General features: G+C 42.2%; 1 pseudogene; it reads right to left on the bottom strand.

Annotated features, from left to right (window-relative positions):
• Nucleotides 1-355: 355 nt before the first annotated feature.
• The window catches only part of LOC145410109 (putative oxidoreductase YrbE), an 18,145-nt pseudogene continuing 2,638 nt past the window's right edge, over nucleotides 356-15,862 (bottom strand).

Here is a 15,862-nt window from a genome sequence, read left to right as displayed (position 1 = left end):
GTAAGGGGATGGGTATGTTATGATGTGGCAGGGGTAAACCAGTTCTGCTGTCGGGCCCTGCTGCGGATGTCACTGATTGCATTGCGCAGTTGACCCTTGTGCGGTGTGGTGCGGTGAGGATCTGTCCGTTCTTCCCTTTGGGGCTAAGATGTGAATGAATGTGTTTGAATGGATGAGTAGATGGAGAGTGTGTCGTCCTGTCTCGGCTACCTCCCTTTCCTTGGGGGAAGCAGCCTAGGTATATAGATAGATATAGATAGATAGATTATTATTATTATTATTATTCCCTCTGCGAGTCTTTTATCAGTCCTTCCTCCATTTTCCTCCACATTCCTCCTCTCTTTGCTCAGTTTTCTCAGTCTTCTCCTCCTGCTTTGTACTTCACCTCTACCATCTTGCCGGTAGCCACAGATTCTTCCAGCGCTGAGGCGATGGTGGAGACTTTAAGCGTGTTCTCCCCGCAAACACTCAAGTCATCCAGGCCTTGAAGAAAATGGGCAGAGGTTAGCTTGTGTTTCAACATACCTCTTTCTCGGCTGCTTCTCCTTCTACTTCTTCTTCTTTTTTTTTTCTTCTTCTTCTCTCTCTCTCTCTCTCTCTCTCTCTCTCTCTCTCTCTCTCTCTCTCTCTCTCTCTCTCTCTCTCTCTCTCTCTCTCACACACGCACACAATCACCCTATCTGTTTGTCAGTCTAGCTACCTATCAATCCATCTACCTATCTATCTATTTATCTGTCTAATTATTTATCTATTACAACTTAAGAAGATAGGATTACTGCAGTAGGCCAGCTGTCCCACGTTACAAAGCTCCTACAAGATTAACTACAATAAGACAAGGATCTATCTATTTATCAACCAGTCTATTTATCTGTCTATCCATCTCACCCTGAATAACGTCGCAGAAGTGTTCCAATTCATTTATATAACCCTGGTGATAACGCGACGGGAAAGAGTACAGGAGAGGAGGCTGGCATTGTCCGTGGACTGTGGACGTGACCAGTGGATAGGGACGCTCATTGTTGCAGCTGACCATGCCCTTGGGACCGAAGACCTGGACAAAAAGGAGAGATGAAAGAGAGAGTGAGAGAGGGAAAAAAAAATAGAAATATGAGACTGTTGAAAGAGAGAGAGAGAGAGAGAGAGAGAGAGAGAGAAAGTCAAAATAAACTTGGCCACCTCCAGTCTCTCATCATACCCATCCAATGCATTACAGGTAAGGACGGTCATAGAGATGGTCCCAGAGACAGATTTCATGAAGATTGATAGATGGATAGACAAACAGATAAACACAGACAAGAGAGGTAAATTGGATTTGTTCTAACCGGACAAAGATCCCTAGCCTCTTTCAGCTCTGCTGATGACTAAGTGTAGTCAGACAGGGAAGCTGATTTAACTAGCAGCCAACGAGACTCATTTCTACCTCATAACCGAGGTTAATCGACTTTCATGCAGCTATGACTTAAGTTGCTGGAATGGCCAGTTTCATCAGGGAATATATATATATATAGTAGAACCTTCTTATCCGCGGAATTTGTGCATCCGCGAATTTAAGTTTCCGCGGATCAAACTTATTTTAATACTGTACTAAACACTGTAACTTAATTTGAGATTGGAATGCAACTCACACTTCTTTTGTAGCTACAGTTAGCATACCCGCACCCACGGGCATTCCCGTCACTCCTCCAGTGTTATTGTAAACACCAATCAGTTCGTTCTTTACGTCGTCGTCGCCCTTCTCGTGTATACAACTATACTATACTTCACTGTGTAAGTGAAAAATGACTCCCAGGAAACAAGTAAAGGATAAAAGCAATCCTTCTAAGTCAAAGAGGGAGCGTAAGGTGTTATCTGACGTCCTGTCAGAGGGGTCAGACTAGACTCACAGCTTACCTACAATGCCGCCACACATCTTGTCGCCTCATCACATTGGCACTGTAGGAAATGCACTTCAATCACCGTCGTCATCATCGAGCAATCATCGTCATCTATACAGCAATCATCATCGTCATACAGCAATTGTCGTCATTGTACGAAGGTTATGAAGAGAACACACACTCTTTTGGTGACTGTTAACATGTATTCGTAATATTTTAAAGTATGTTTTTATTTTTTCAGAGATCTGCTTAGCTTATGTGGAAATAATAAGCCATTTTGTGATGATGATTCAAGTATCCGCGGAATTTGCTTTCCGTGGGAGAGAGAGAGAGAGAGAGAGAGAGAGAGAAAGAGAGAGAGAGATGGATATAGACTGATAGATAGATAGATTGGGTATATATAAGTAAAACGAGGGAACTCCTTCCTACCTCTATCCTCTGATCATAGCCATAGACAGCATTGCGGCTAAGATCGGTCATGGAGATCGCCCCGGAGGCAAATTTCATAGTGAAGGCAACGGTATCGTGGTCGTTAATTGCAGCCACCTAGGGGATGAAGGCGCTGGCGGAGCCAAAGACGTGGGTGGGATACTCACCCAGCACCCAACATACTAAATCTATGTCGAGCACAGCACAGTCGTGGAAAATACCCCCTGTAAAGACAAAAAAAAAAAAAAAAGATGTTAGGAAGTATGGAATCTGTGATGAATTGTGCAATAAGAGGGAAATACTAGGACGTGCAGAATCCATGTCATGAACTGAACACTCATGGTCAATACCCCCTGTGAAGACGAAAGACGCAATATTGGGAAGTACAGGAACTATGCGCAGTTACACCCTGTCAAGGTGAAATGAGAAATACTATGAAATATGAAATGTGTGTTGTGTACAGCGTAGTCATGGAAAACATTCCACTGTGATGACGAAAGGAGAACTATTAGGAAGTACGGAATCCATCTGGCGAAGTGTGAATTCGTGGAAAATACACCCTGTCAAGACGAAGAGAAATATTAGGAAAAACGTAGCATACGTCATGCACACAGCAGTCATGGAAAATACCCCTGTGAAGACGGAATAAAAGGAAACAAGCGAAAAAAGAAATCTATACCATTTACAGCGCAGAGTTGAAAAATAACCCCTATAAAGATGAAAAAAAGACATATTAGGAAGTATGAACTAACAGACGCTTGTCGAATTTCATGTAACCACGACAGTGGGAGTGGCCCAGTTACGTAAAGTGAAAAACAAACCGACTTTACAAATTACAAGTGACTTTGAGGTAATCTATTGTATTCTATTTTTCTAAGCATCGCCCATACTGAGTATATGCTAGGGATATATAAAGGATTACTTAACGTGACAAGAGGTGCCAGAGAGGGACACCTTCACACGATGGCCCCAGTATAATCGAGAGGCTCCTCTGCCCAGTAATACAAACGTCCCTTAGCTCTCTCCTCATCTCCCCAGAAGGATGACCATGGACTACAGAAGGGAAATTTCAGCCTGCAGTTCACTGAGCACACATCCAGATGAACTTTGGGTCACAACAACAACAACAAAAACAACAACAAAAAATAATAATCATCAGCAACAACAACAATAACATCTTACCAGAGACTTTGAGGTATTCGATGCTGGGTAAGGGGGAGTCTCTGGCTACTGTTTTAACTATATGTACCTGCCCCACCACACCCGCCTGGACCTGAGGATAATAAGCAAGACGAACACTTGTGATCAATGCGTATCGAATAAAGGTGGGCCGCTAAACTTACTTAAAATATAAATACTTAATCACTACACAACACTGGTGCTGGAGTGGAGTGCCTTCAAGTGGTGGTATCATCACTGGGTGGTGGAGCTGCCCAGTTATAACAACGTTCCTTAGGATGGAGGGCATCTTTGGCCTGCAGTCCCCTGGGTTCACATTCAGATGAATCTAGGGTTGCAACTACTACTGCTACTACTACTACCACTGCTACGACAAGTACGATTTCCACTATTATGTCTGATACGACTACTACCAGCAACACAACAACACCACTCATAATAATAACAATAATAATAATAATAATAATAATAATAACAATAACAATACTAATAATAACAATAACAACAACAACAGCAACAACAACAACAGTCATCATCATCATCTTCATCATCATCATCATCATCATCATCATCATCATCATCCGGACCTCCTTCCCACCCCAGGGCAGAGTGAGGAGTAGCAATATCCAGATACCCCAAATTTGCCCAGTCCAATGGACCACGCCCCCAATCACTCATCATTCAAGTCCCCGGAATCCTGGCTCTATCGGATACGCCAAAAACATTCATCACGTTCTGTACCTTCAGACAAACTTATCCTATAGAGTCAATCAGGACGCTGCCACGTTAAAAAAGGGTGCCAGATCCCTGATCATGCACTTGTCTTCACAATATTCATCCAACCAGCTCGAACCTCTCTTCCTCACACACTCATCAGTCATATCCCTCCACCTTCTCCTTGGCCTACCTCACCTCCTCCCTCCTTTATATTCGCACAGATACACCTTCTTCACCACTCTGTTGTTATCCTTTCTCTCCACATGACCATACCATCTCAGTACACTCTCTTCGATTCTGGTGTTCACAGAGTTCCTCATTCCACATCTTTCACGAATTACATTATTTCGTATGCTGTCCACTCCCTGTACTCCACATACATTCATCAGCCGTCCAATCTCCACTGCTTTCACTCTTGCCTTTTCATTTTCATGCCACACCATAGTCTCACATCCAAATGTTAAAGCTGGCACTAACACTCCTTCATGTAAGCCTCGGTCAGCTGCAACGCTCAAGCCTCTGTTTCTTATCAAGGCCTTCATTGCACCAGGTACTTTCCTTCCTTGTTTCATTCTGCTTTCCACTTCTTTTGCACATTTCCTCTCTTTTCTATCACTGTACCCAGGTATTTGAACTCTCTCACAATTTCCAGTCTCTCTCCATTCACTGTAACATTGCACTGGGAGTCACCTTCCCTCTCAATAACCATCACTTTACTTTTTTCTACATTTACTGTCAAGGCACGAAGCTCACAGACATTAGCAAACCTCTGCACTAGTCTACCAAGTTCTTGTCCGGTATTAACAAGTAGTACTGCATCATCAGCATACAGCAAATTTGAGATTTTCCATCCATCACCATGCATTACCAACGCCATACCCCTCTCCATTATTCGTGTTTTTACTTCTCTGATCACCCCATCCAGATATATATTGAACAACCATGGGGACATCACACAACCTTGTTGCAGTACCCCCACACCGATCGTGAACCATTCACTAAGATGCCCATTAACCCTTACACATGCTTCACTACCATCATAAAAACTCTTAACGGCACCTAGCAGCATACCATCTACACCGTACATGCGGAAAACCTTCCACAATCCTTCTCCGTCTCCTTTTTCCAGATGCATGAATGCCATTAACACCTTACAGTCCTTCACACAAGTCTTCTCTACTATCTGTCTCACTGTAAATATTTGATCCACACATCCTCTGCCACTCCTAAAGCCACCCTGTTCATCACTCACTAGGATTTCTGATACCTATCTTACTCTCTTTGTAATAATTCTTCCATATACCTTCCCTATCCCACTCAAGGAACTTATGCCACGATAATTCTTGCACTCACTTCGCTCACCTTTATTTTTGTACAGGGGTACAATCACAGCCTTTTTCCACTCTGCTGGCACAGTTTCACTTATCCATGCCTTCTTACATATCTCCAACAAGCACTTCATTCCACTCTCTCCACTACACTTAATCATCTCTGCATACACCTCATCAATCCCAGATGCTTTCCCATTTTTCAGGCGCTTCACAGCGTTGTTCACCTGTGCGAGTGTCACATTTCCTGGCACTGCATTCCTTCTCTGCACACCCCCAAAACTGATCATGTTTACAGCCGCTCTGCTCTCTCTGTTCCCATTCATCAGGCTTTCAAAATATTCTTTCCCTCTGGTCCTTACTGCATTACCCAATGGGTTAATAATCTACCACTTACATCCCACACACCTTCACATTTTTTTCAGCTTTGACTTCTACATTTCCGCACCACTTTCCAGAATAACTTCCTATTTTCAGAGCAGTTTGCATTCATTTTTCTTCTTAGATCATCATTTACCTATCCTTTTTCCTCATCACTGGTCTCTTTACGTGCTTCTTGCTCTAAACATATTCAGTTTATATATCATTTGAACCCCTGTCCTGTAATCACTCTAGCCACTTCCTCTTTTCCTCCACTGCTCTCTTTACATCTTCATCCCACCATGCCATACATTTTTTCTTTGTTGTTACTCTTGCCACACCACACATCGATTTGGCATTTCTAACTAAGCTGTTCCTATATGCATTCAACAAGCTGTCCAGATCCATTTCATTCCAATTCACTGATTCTAACTCCTCCCCTACTTTGGTCCACTATTCATCTGCCATTTCTTTGATCCTCAGCTTCTCGACTTTCAGTCTTTCTCCCTGACTGCTCCTCCCTCACCTGGGCCATCTCATGGAATTACTTAGCTTGATTTTGCGTACCACAATCATATGATCTGACAGACCTCCACATCGTCCTTGCATGATCCTTGTATCAGCCACCATTCCCAGCATCGACCTCTCTACGAGAACGTAATCAATCAGGCTCCTTTCAACACAATCCCTGTTCCCTCTATACCATGTATATTTATGTGCATCTTTGTGTTTGAAATATGAGTTACAAATGCACAACTTCCTCTCCTGACACATAACCTTCAGTCGCTTCCCATTATCATTTTCTCCTGGTACTCCATGACAACCCATTATGTTATCCTCAGGACCAGTGCCTACTCTTCCATTCATATCGCCCATTACGATCACTTTATAGCTCCTGGGCATTTTTCCTACCGTCACTACTATTACTACCACCAACACTGCTACTACTACTACTACTACTACTACTACTAACACAAATGGAGATAAGAGAATAAATCAGAGCCTTATGTAACTTCAATCATCAGAAATGTGGTAAATATTAATGAGAGAGAGAGAGAGAGAGAGAGAGAGACAGACAGACAGACAGACAGACGGACAGAGACAGAGACGGACAGACAGACAGAAGACAGACAGACAGACAGGCAGACAGAAATACTGAAGATAAATTAGGAATATACAATAAATGAGGAATTTTCTATCTATCTATCTATCTATTGCCAGACGCCTCAATCCCGTTTGGGGTGGCCACAAACAAATCGCCTCCAAGTCGCCCTGTCCCCCGCCATTTCACTGCCCTGCTCCCAACTCACACCCCACTCTCTCATATACCTCTCCACCCCATCCCTCCATCTCATCCTTGGCCTCCCCCTCCCTCTTCCCCTCTCCATCTCACTCACATACACTCTCTTCGTCAGTCTTTCACCCTCCATCCTCTCCACATGGCCAAACCACCTCAGTGTGTTCCTCATAACGCTTCCTATCACATGCACATCCACACCACAACGCTCCTTACAAATGATTAAAAGGCAAGTAGACAGATAGACAGACAGGCAGACAGACAGACAGATAAATGTTCATACCTGATTTCTTAACTGCCTGCGCAAGGGTCGAAGCGGCGATTGAAGGCTTGAAGGCACACAGGAGTGCCTTGTTGATCTGCCGACAGAGAGAGAGAGAGAGAGAGAGAGAGAGAGATTTTATATCCGAGGGGTTTACTAATTAGAAAAATTGATATTAGGAGCATTAAAATGCAAAGAAACTGTTTCCTTCTACCAGTTTATGTAATATTTGTATAACTGTCTGTTTGTCGACCTACGTAACTCTATCTCATTAGGTATTAGAGAGAGAGAGAGAGAGAGAGAGAGAGAGAGAGAGAGAGATCTACAAGTGCTCGTGGACCCTTCGGGCCCCTGGCCCTTACTCCTGCTGAGGGCTCTCGCGCTGCTGTAGCTATGGAGAAAAAAATTTACGGAGATCCTATGCCGGGCGGGGAGAGCGGCTCTTTTTGGTCAAGATGTGATCACTCATTAAATAGAGTAAGAGTTTTTCAATCGTGATGGGACCAAGTTTTTTCACATCAGCAAATTTTTTGCGATTTTTGTGCCAATTTTGGTGCACTTGAATGTGTAGTTTCGGCTGCCCAAAATACACACACAGACACACACACACACACACACACACACACACACACACACACACACACACACACACACACACACACACACACACACGCACACACACACTTCAGGATTGCATATGACATAGTTAACGGCAATGAAAGTTACAAAAAGAGCCTAAACTATAAAAAGGGAAGCTATCATGACCTAAAGAAGTACTTCTTAGAAATTGATTGGGAAAAGGAGCTTAGAGGACAAGATTTAAATGCTATATATAAAACATTCTGTGAACTTTATGAAATAGGAGTCCAGAAGTACATCCCACAGCACAAAGAAGCAGAAAAGAAAATAAAGAAATGGTTCAACACAAAATGTAAAAAATCAAAAGAATAAAAGAGATCTGTTGTGGGAATAGATACAGAAGACACAATAGTGAAAGGGCATATAACAACTATAAACAGGCAAGAAACGATTATACAAGAATAAGGAGGGAAGCATAAAAACAGTTTGAGGAGGATATCATAAATGAAAGTAATGATCAACCGAAGATATTTTACAGCTACATCAGAAGCGAAACCAAAGTAAAAGATAAAATACAATCCATTACGGACGAGGGAATCACCTGTACACAAGAGAGGATATTTGTGAAGCACTAAACAAGACTTTCCAATCAGTTTTTACGGAAGAAAAATTTTTTGAGAGGGATTATGTGGAGCATTCATGCCCATACATACTACCAGATACACAAATATCAGAAAAAGAAATACAGGAGGAGTTAAGTAAATTAGACAAAGGAAAAGCAAATGGTCCTGATGAAATTTCATGTTGGGTGCTACATGAATGTGCAGAGGAGTTATGTAAACTATTTATCTATCCATTGCCAGACGCCTCAATCCCGTTTGGGGTGGCCACAAACAAATCGCCTCCACGTCGCCCTGTCCCGCTCCCAACTCACACCCCCCTCTCTCATATACCTCTCCACCCCATCCCTCCATCTCACCCTCGGCCTCCCCCTCGCTCTTTCCCCCTCCACCTCACTCACATACACTCTCTTCGTCATTCTTTCACCCTCCATCCTCTCCACATGGCCAAACCACCTCAGTGTATTCCTGCTAATGCTTCCTGTCACATCCACATCCACACAACTCTCCTTTATATCCTTATTTGTCAGCCTGTCTCTCCATGTGATTTCACAGGCTCCTCTTAAATAACTTATTTCCACTGCTCTCACTCTTGACATGTGTCCTTCCAACAACGTCCAAGCTTCACTTCCATACGTTAGAGTTGGTATCACAATACTGTTATGTAGTAACGTTTTCACTTCCATGCTCACTTCCCTGTTTCTTATCACTGCTTTCAAGGAACCAGCAACCTTTCTTCCCTGCTGTACCATTTCAACCACTTCACCCTCCAAACCTCCGTCCTTACTCATCACACTACCCAAGTACTTAAACGTACTCACATTTTCCAATTCCTCACCATCCAACCTCGCTGAACATTCACTGACTTCACCTCTCTCAAAGACCATCATTTTACTCTTCCCTACATTCATCTTTAGATTCCGTTTCTTACACACTCTGCCAAACTCATCCACCAAGCCATGCAGCTCTCCTTCGTCTTCACTCAACAACACAGTATCATCTGCAAACAACAGTATAGGGAGTTTCCAAACACTTTCCTTTCTCACCAGGGCCACTCCATCATCCACTACCCTACCCTGTACCTCTTTTATTACCCCATCCATGTACAGATTGAACAACCATGGAGACATGACACAGCCCTGTTTCAACCCAACCTTCAAAGAGAAAAATGCAATCAGTTCACCATCCACATGCACTGCAGCCTAAGGACCATCATACATACTCTTTTTAGCATTCAACAATTTCCCATCTACTCCATAAATATTCTTAATACTTTCCACAATCCTTGTCTATCTACCCTGTCATATGCTTTCTCCAAATCCATGAAAGCCACATACAACTTCTTTTCCTTGTCTAGAAACTAAAGATCTAAGAATGAATATCTGATCTACACAACCTCTTCCCTTCATAAAGCCTCCCTGTCTTCTCCAACTAATTCCTCTGTTCTTTCTCTAACTCTGTCAATAAGTATCCTACCATACACGTTTCCTATTATACTAAGAAGACAGATACCCCTATGATTACCACACACTTCTTTTTCCCCTTTTCCTTTGTACAAGGGAATAATTATACCTGACTTCCAATCCTCCGGGACTCTACCTTCCTCCCAGGCCAATCTGCACATTTTCCACATCCATTTTACTACTATCTCTCCTCCATACTTCAGCATTTTACCACACACTCCATCAATTCCTGGGGCTTTCCCCAATCTAACTGTCTTCATTGCTTCCACAACTTCTATCTTACTGATTTCTTTCTGTCTTCTCACCTCCCTCCTTCTCGCAGCCATTCCCCAGCCACTTATACTCGCATTACTTCCATCCTGTATGTTCAACAATTCCTTAAAGTGTTCTCTCCATCTGCTCACTTTTTCTCCCTTCTCCACTAGTAATCTACCATTTTTATCTTTCACTCCCCTGCTAACTTCACTTCCACCCTGTTTTACTCTTTTCACCTCTTTCCAGAACATTTTCTTACAGTCCCTGCACTTTACACTCAAGTTCCTTCCAAATTCATCATCCGCTTTCTTCTTACTCTCTCTTACTAATCTTTTCACCTCTCTCTTTCTTTCTACATATAACTCTCTCTTCCACCTCTCAACTTTTTCCACTCCCCTATTTCTCATCCATTCATTGTATGCTTTCTTCTTTTGTGCCACAGCCTGTCTTACGTCTTCATTCCACCACGCTGTTCCTTGCACACCCCTCCGTCTTCTTTTCATCCCACACACCACATCACATGCTGCACATATTTCTTCTGTAAATATCCTGCACACACCTTCCACGTCCCCCATCTGCTCCAATTCATTTTTGCCCAATCGTTCCTCCACTTCTCTCTTATACTCTGCCTTTTTCTCATCCTCTTGTAACCTTTCCACTCTCCTTACAAAAACTCCTTCTCGTCCTTCCCTTCTTCTATTTCTCGATTCTAATTGGACCCTGATTCTGGCCACCACCAAGTAGTGGTCAGAAAGTCCACTCCCCCAACCTCTATAAGTTCTTGCATCCATTACACATTTTCGCATCCTTTCATCCACACACACATAATCAATCATTGCCTTCCTTTCATTCAGTTCACCACCCACCCTTCCCATCACTCGCCATGTATACCTGTGGATCATTTTGTGCCTGAAGAGGGTATTGGCCATCGTCAACCCCCTCCCAGCACAGATGTCCACTAACCCACTGCCAGTCTCATCTATCTCAGCAAGCACATCCCACTTACCAACTATTCCATCCACCTTCACATTCCCTACTTTACCATTCATATCACCGATCAAAAACACTCTCTCATTCCTTCCAAACTTTTCCATGCACACTTCCACATTTGTCCAGAACTCTTCTCTCACTCTGCTTGCATGATCTTGCATTGGCGCATACACACACATAATCGCCCACATTTGTATTCCAATTTCAATCTTACCCACACAATCCTTGACCCAATTGATCCATACTCTCTTATGCTCTTTTTCCATCTTTTACTCACAACTATACATACTCCTTCTTTTGCCCTCTCACCTACTCCTGCACATTTACCCCATCCATACTCCCATTCTCTGACACTTTCACCTCTCCATTTCGTTCCATTTATTCCGCATACATCAACTTTCGCACCCTCAAGCACCTGTACAATCTCTCTTTCACCTCATTATTCGCTCCCCTTACATTCCACGTTCCGATTACCATGTCCTTTGTCCGGTCTTTGGTCGTCATCTTTTGGTCAGTCCTTGTCCGAGGCTTATTTTTTGTCTTTTATTTAGTTAAGTAAACCATTATCTTTAATTTTCAACTAATCCTTTGGACAAGGTAAACTACCTGATACTTGGAAGAAAGCAAACATTGTTCCCTTATTCAAGAAAGAGAACAGACAAAATCCACTTAACTACCAACCAATATCACTAACCAGTGTTGTAAGCAAGGTATTAGAAAAGCTTATAAGAAAAACTTGGGTAAATCATCTAGAAGAGCACAATATGATAACAGAAAAACAGTTTGGTTTCAGAAAAGGAAAATCTGTTGTGCTACAATGACAGAGTAACAGACACATTACATAAAAGAGAAGGATGGGTGGACAGTATCTATTTAGATTTCAAGAAAGCATTTGACATAGTACCGCACCAGAGACTTCTATGGAAACTGTACCATCAAGGAGGAATCCGAGGCAAGCTGTATTGTTGGATGCAAGATTTTCTCATAAAAAGAGAAATGAGAACAGTACTAAGGGGAAATTACTCATCATGGAGAGAAGTAACTAGCGAACTTCCACAGGTCTCAGTGCTGGCACCAATCATGTTTTTAGTGTATCTAAATGATACAGACAGTAACACTGGAAATGAAAGCTATCTAAATATGTTTGCAGATGATGCAAAAATACAAAGGAGAATTACTAACACAGACTCTTGTAAAGACCTACAAGAAGAATTAAATAAACTTCATGAATGGAGTAATACATGGCAAATGGAATCCAATGTGGACAAGTGTCATGTAATCAAGTTTGGCAAAAGTGGAAAAAGATCTGGGTGGGATTATAAGTTAGGAAATAAAACCCTACACACATCAGAAAGAGAGAAGGACCTAGGTGTGATTATTAATAACAGACTATCTCCGGCTGACCACATCAGTGAGAAGGTACGGAACATGTATACACTGCTTGCAAATATGAGAATAGCATTCACATACATAAATGAAGACATGCTAAGAAAGATAATAACATCATTCATCAGACCAACCCTGGAGTATGCATCAGTAGTCAGGAGTCCTCATCTCAAAAAACACATAGACAAGATTGAAAAAGTTCAAAAGGCCGCTACAAGATGGGTACCATTAAGGGATCTAAGCTACGAAGAAAGGCTAAAAAAACTGAATCTACTGAAAAGAGGTGACATGATTATGCTACATAAATGCATATCAGGGAAGGAGAAAATAGACATAAATGATTACATAACCTATGGGGATGTATCAGCAAGAAGACACTGCAAAAAAACTGCATAAAAAGAGAGGTGATAGAGACGTAAGGAAATTAGTTTCCCAAATAAAGCGGTTGATCAGTGGAATGCACTACCGAATGAAATAGTCTGTGCCAAAACAATTCACAGATTTAATGATATGTACGATAAATATGGTTTAAGACACGGGAGAGTACGAGCTTGACTCATTCCTGTAAAGATACAATTAGGTAAGAATTAAGTAAGAACACACACACACACACACACACACACACACACACACACACACACACACACACACACACACACACACACACACACACACACACACACACACACACACACACACATACACACACACACGGCTAGTGCTATAGTATATTAGATACCTGTCTTGCTATCTATCTACTTGTCCTTCTCTATCCATCCATCTGATGTTACATACCAGTCTACAATGAACATGAAGATAATACAGAAGCACACTGGCCCCTCCCGTCTTCCCCATCTCTCTCTCTCTCTCTCTCTCTCTCTCTCTGTCTTACCTTCTCAGCCGCCTGGTAGCACGCCCTGGTTTCCTCCCAGCTGTCTGCGATGGGCTTCTCACAAAAGAGAGGCAAATTTGAGTTCAAGGCGCGAATGATGAGGGACTTGTGAAGATACGTTGGTGTAGCGATGATCACACCCTGTAGGCTGTAGATAGATAGATAGGTAGATAGATAGATAAATAGATAGATAGATAGACAGATAAACAGATAGATTGAAGGACATACAGATAGATGGATGGGTGGATAGATAAACATAGATGGATACATGCATACATATCAACGCAAAAGGAGGTGCATATGTGTGGAGGGGAGATGGAAGATAGACGGATAAATAGACAGACAGATAGACGGACAGAGATCGATAGATAAGTAGACACATAGACTGACTGATTGACTGATTGACTGATAGACTGATTGATTAACAGACAGAACCACATAGGAAGGGGAGGTGAATGTGTGTCGAAAGGAGATATATTGAGAAACAGAGGTAGAGAGGTAAGTAGATAGATAGACTGGTAGATAAATACACACACACATGCAGACAGATCTACAGATACATAAACTAACAGTTAGACATTTCCGTATCCTCAACCCAAGTATCACTATCACTGTTGACACACATCTGTACAGAATGATGGCTGAGTGGATACATAACCGGCATTTATGTATCATTTATGATGGACACATTGCACAGTTAATATAATCATCATCATCATCATCATAACAAGAAGTGGTGCCAAGGCACAGCAGACCCGTCCCCGGCAGTCATTTTAGTGCTGACGTATAAACACAACAGGATATCTAGTCAAAAATGTCGCTTATCAAATATAGAGTAAATCGAGTGAAAACTGACGATTTCATGCCCATTTGAAATTTTTGGCCCAACCCACCTGACACTAACCTCCCTACCGCTAACTGGGGGTGACAACCCTGATATAACGAGGCATGTTTGAAAGCAGATTTGAAAAAATGCACCATTAGGTTTTGGTTTCATGTCGATATGACGATTTTCAAAGCAGTTATCGAGATAAAAACGATTTTTTACTTTTTTTTTTTTTTTTTTTTTTTACATTTTTGGGGGATGTACAGCATGGGCCTTGGCCCAGTTTGTTCCAAAATTTGATCAGTGATCATAAGTTCATAGCACATCATCCCTGTTATTTAACCTGTCACGTCCCGAGCTATTTCGCACCTCTGACACCCCCCAATCCCGAGGTATTTTCAAAAATTTTTTTTTTTTAGCTAAAACCTCCGCTTTTGGTGAGAAACATCGAAAATTCATAGAGAAATTGCTCACCTGAGGTTTAAAATACTCGATCCAGGTATGAGTACCTCCTTACCTGACTGGGTTTTCTAACAGGCTGGCACCAAAGAAAACGAGTTCTATGGGAGGGTAACTATTTCACACCACTCATAAACAGTATTTATTTATTTACTTGGTACGAATTTATATGTAGTACAAGAGTATATTGGTTTTCAAACAGCAATATAGGCATTATAAGCATTGTTTCACTCACTAACTCATCACCATACCTGACCTTCTTTTGCCACATTACCTGATCATTATTTCTGACTGTTTCTTCCTCAAATGCTATGTAAACTTTGTCCTACACATTGTCATCGATTGGGGAATCACTCTGGTCCTGAATGTCTTTACTGGCCAGGTCACTGGTAACAGGTGAATTGCCGAGACAATGGCATGAGGGGGGGAGAGGGGAGGTTATGCAGTGTAAGGCATTGTCCCTGCTTGGCATCTTGAAGAGGAATAGAGGAAGGTGTCCCGTGTATACGTACGAAAAATCACACGCGGAAATTGAAAATTGTGCAAATTAGGGACCTTGCAATTGCACGACGTACCAGTACGTCGCCAGGACTGGCAAATGCAAAATGTTGCAACGTACCCATACGTCGACGGGACGGGGCGGGTTAAATCAAAATCACCAGTTTTCGCGTAAAGTTGTTAACAGACACAGATATACAAACAGACAAACCGAGCCGAAACAATACCTGTCCCCGGGCTCCTCCGGGGAGGGGACGGACAATAATAATAATAATAATAATAATAGTAATAATAATAAGGATGCTGATACTACTACATCAATATATCCTACTACGACTACGGCAATAACGGATAGCCTTACTACTACTACTGCTACCGTACTACCACCACTACCACCACTACTACAGCTGCTACTGCTGTTGCCGCTCTTACTACTGCTGCTACTGCT

The sequence above is a fragment of the Coenobita brevimanus genome, chromosome 84, assembly GCF_032717465.1.
Source record: "Coenobita brevimanus isolate Jiangsu-jjx chromosome 84, ASM3271746v2, whole genome shotgun sequence".
Taxonomy (NCBI): Eukaryota; Metazoa; Arthropoda; class Malacostraca; order Decapoda; family Coenobitidae; genus Coenobita; species Coenobita brevimanus.
Note: the sequence above shows the minus strand (reverse complement) of the source record. Positions and strands in the feature narration are given on the sequence as shown.